Source organism: Myotis davidii, unplaced genomic scaffold (assembly GCF_000327345.1).
Source record: "Myotis davidii unplaced genomic scaffold, ASM32734v1 scaffold32, whole genome shotgun sequence".
Classification (NCBI taxonomy): Eukaryota; Metazoa; Chordata; class Mammalia; order Chiroptera; family Vespertilionidae; genus Myotis; species Myotis davidii.
Genome location: NW_006286587.1, coordinates 28,161 through 32,218, shown reverse-complemented (window position 1 = coordinate 32,218; position 4,058 = coordinate 28,161). Strand labels below are relative to the sequence as shown.

The following is a 4,058-nucleotide window of genomic DNA, read 5'->3' as shown; positions in this document are numbered from 1 at the left end:
GTGCCAACTTCTGCACATGGGCCATGAAGTTTCAATCGCACTGTATATGCACACCTGCACGTGGTATTTTGTGGAAGAGCCACACTCAAGGGGGAAAGGAGCCGCATGTGGCTCGTGAGCCGCAGTTTGCCAACCATTGCCCTAGCCGGTTTGGCTCAGTGGATAGAGCATCAACCTGGGGACTGAAGGGCCTCCGGTTCTAGTCCAGTCAAGGGCATGTACTTTGGTTACAAGCTCCAGGCCCTGGTCCCTGGTCAGGGGCATTTAGGAGACAACAAATTGATGTGTCTCTCTCACATCTGTGTTTCTCTCTGTCTCTCCCTCTCCTTTCCACTCTCTCTAAGAATCAATGGAAAATATCCTCAGGTAAGGATTAAAAAAAAAGAAGAAGAAGAAAGATAATAGAATTGTTTGCTTAATTTCATTTTTGGATTGTTCATCACCACTGTATCTTATAAAAATGAAACTAAGTTCTGTTTCTGTAAAATTATTAGGAATGTTCTTTTCTTTCTGATTTTACTTATTTGCATCTTCTCCATTATTTTCTTAGTCAACATAACTAAAGGTTTGTTCATTGTGTGGAAGTTTTTGAAGACCATCTCTTGGTTTTTTAATTTTCTCTGTGTTTTTTTTTTAATTCACATTTTATTTACTTCTGCACTAAACTTTATTATTTTCTTTCTTCTGCTACTTTAGTTTAGGGTTTATTTTTCCCTTCTTTATCAAATTTCTTTGATATACAATATGTTATTGTTTTACGATTTTTTCTCTTTTTAAATGTATGTATTCACAGCTATAAATTTCCTCTTGCACTGCTTTGTCTGCATCATATGTTTTGATGTGTGGTGTTTTCACTCTCACTTTCCTCAAGGTATTCTCTATTTCCTCTTGTGATTCCTTCTTCGAGCCATTGATTTTGGGGGGAGGGAGGGTACTGCTTGATTTCTTTTTATTTGTGGGGACTTTATTTTCCTTCTGTGATTGCTTTCTAGTTGTATTTTGCAAATTGCTCCCCCAGTTTACTGCTTGAATAGTTCTTATGTAGATTCCAGTCATGGCCTTGTCATCCATACTCTGTGACAATGCCGCATGCATAGGTGTTTTTATTTATAGCAGTTTCTATAACAGTCAGAGGAGATGTGTGTGGTAAACAGAGCAATGTACCCCACCCCACAAAAGAAGTTTGTTTCTTAATACCCAGAGCCTGTGAATATTTTACTTTATATGGTAAAAGAGATTTTGGAGAAATGATTAAAATAAGACTGTTGATATAAAAATACTAGAGGCCCAGTGCACAGAATTCGTGCATGGGGATGGGAGGTGGCCCTCAGCTGGCCAGCACCCTCTTGCAATCCGGGAACCCTCGGGGGATGCCCAACTGCCAGTTTAGGCCCAATTCTGGCAGTCAGAATCACAGTTGGACATCCCCCTCACAATCTAGGACCACTGGCTCCTAACTGCTCACCTTCCCACCCGCCTGATCACCCTAACTGCTCTCCCAACCACTTGCCTGTCTGGCTGATTGCCCCTAACCACCTCTGCCTCGCCCTCTGCCACCACAGCTTCATCCTGGAAGGACTCCGGAATGACATCTGGAAGGTCGTTCAGCTATCCAGTCTAATTAGCATATTATGCTTTTATTATTATAGATTATCCTAGATTATCAGGTACACACAATAGAATCACAAAGGTCCTTACAAAAAGGTAGTAAAAAATTGAAATTAGAGAAGAGCAAGTGACAATGGAAGCAAGAGGTTGGAGTGCTAGGCACATGTGGAACAAGAGGAAAGGCATGCTGACAGCCTCTAGAATTTGGAAAGGCAGAGAACAGAGCCTCCAGAAGGAACATAGCTCAGCGCACCTTTAATTTACTCCAAAGTAGCACCAACTTTGGATTCTGACCTCCACAACTATAAAAAAACAGATTTCTGTTGTTTAAAGTATTTTCTTAAATCAGCCTTAGGAAACTAATCCTGTATAATAAAAGGGTAATATGCAAATTGATGGAACAGCTGAACTGAAGGACCAGTCGCTATGATGCACATTGACCACCAGGGGGCATATGCTCAATACAGGAGCTGCCCCCTGGTGGTCAGTGTAATCCCACAGGGGGAGTGCTGCTCAGCCACAAGCCAGGCTAAAGGCTGGCAAGTGCAGTGGCAGTGGTGGGAGCGTCTCCCACCTCTGCAGCAGCACTAAGGATGTCCACCAGTTGGACATACCCCAAGAGCTCCCAGACAGCTAAAGGGTGCAGGCTGGGCTGAGGGATCTCCCCCTGCCCCAGGTTGTGCAGAATGCTGTGCACTGGGCCTCTTGCATAACATGATTTGCTATGTGAAAAAATCTGAGGAACTTAAAACGTTGTTTTACTTTTAATTTAAATGACACATTCACAATGTGTTGGGAGCTCTGCACGTCACTGCCACTCAAGTACCCAGGCTGATGAACTTGACCCCATCATGACATGTGGGTCTCCAGGGAAACGGAAGTTGATCCATAGTGATTCTTGCAGTTAAATGCAAATACCACAAAACACAGCCATTATCTCTGCTCACAACTGAGTGGTCTAAGGAAGTCTCCTGATCCCACCTGGCAATGGTCTAGAACAGTGGTCGGCAAACTGCGGCTTGCGAGCCACATGCAGCTCAGCCACATGCGGCTCTTTGGCTCCTTGAGTGTGGCTCTCCCACAAAATACCACATGCGGACGCACATGTACAGTGCGATTGAAACTTTGTGGTCCATGCACAGAAGTCAATATTTTGTGGAAGAGCCACACTCAAGGGGCCAAAGAGCCACATGTGGCTCATGAGCCACAGTTTGTGGACCACTGGTCTAGAAGTTCGACACTCCATGAGGCCAGAGAGTGGAAAGCAGAACTATTTGGGGAAGAGTGACACTTCCAGAGATGACATGGCACTTAAATGCACCCTTTTTTTAAAAATTCAATGTTAATCATTTTATTATTATAATGATAATACAGATGACATTTTTTCAGTTCACCATTACATTCATGCTACAGATAACAATGTTTCCTCTATTATGAATGTTACTTGATCCTTTAAAAACACATTATTTACATCCTGGCTGGCTTGCTCATTTGGTTAAAGCATCTTCCTGATACACCAAGGTTGCGAGTTCAATCTCTGGTTATTGCACATACAAGAATCAACCAATCTACACTAATAAAAGAGAAAGCTGCAAATTGACCATACCTTCACAATGCCCACCAGCCAATCAGGCGTGATTATGCAAATGAACCCAACAAAGATGGCAGGTTAATTTGCATACACTGGCGCCAAGCAGCCGGGGTGGGGCAGGGTGCTTGAATTGTTGCCATAAAACGACTCAGGCATTCCACACCAGCCCAGCAGCTCCGGGCCTCTGGGCAGCGTGGGAAGGTAGAAAGGCTGCTCCCTCTGGAGCGAAGGCAGTGCCGGCAGCCAGGGGAAGGAAGGCCTATTATTGCATGAATCTTCATGCATCAGGCCTCTAGTTAATGGGTAAATAAGTGGAACAACAATATTCTCTCTCTCTCCCTTTCTCTCTCTATTTGTCTCTCTTTTGTTCTCTCTATCTCTTAAGACAATAAATAAAATAAAATAAAATAAAGCATGTTACTTACTATGCGTGGATATTTGGGCATGATTAATAAAATAAAAGATTATAAGACATTCCAAATTTTTTTACTAAGTAAAGTATCTAATTTCTTACAATTTACACTCACCTTTCCATTTTAATAATGGAAACAATGAAATTATTTCACTACTTGTTATGAAACAATAACAAGTATCAGGCATTTGTTTTTTGTTAGTCTTTTTAGTGAATAGAGAATATTACAAACAGTTCTCATTTCCCTTTCTTACTTATCATGACTTTGTAGCATTTCCCATCAGAACTTCTTTTGTGAAGAAAAACAGTCCCAACATGAAGGCTGTGCAGGGCTCACAGGAGCAGCAGGTGACACTAAGTCCTGTAGGGAAGGACAGGACCTGCCTCTGGGGGTGTGGGATCATCCTGAGAGGAAGCATCCTGATGTCTAGATGCATCAGGTTTCCT

General features: G+C 42.5%; 1 protein-coding gene across 1 annotated transcript in view; it reads left to right on the top strand.

Moving 5' to 3' along the window:
* The window catches only part of LOC102760711 (signal-regulatory protein beta-1), a gene marked incomplete at its 3' end in the record, with an annotated part of 38,841 nt that overhangs the window by 6,794 nt on the left and 27,989 nt on the right, over nt 1–4,058 (top strand). The window lies entirely within an intron of this gene.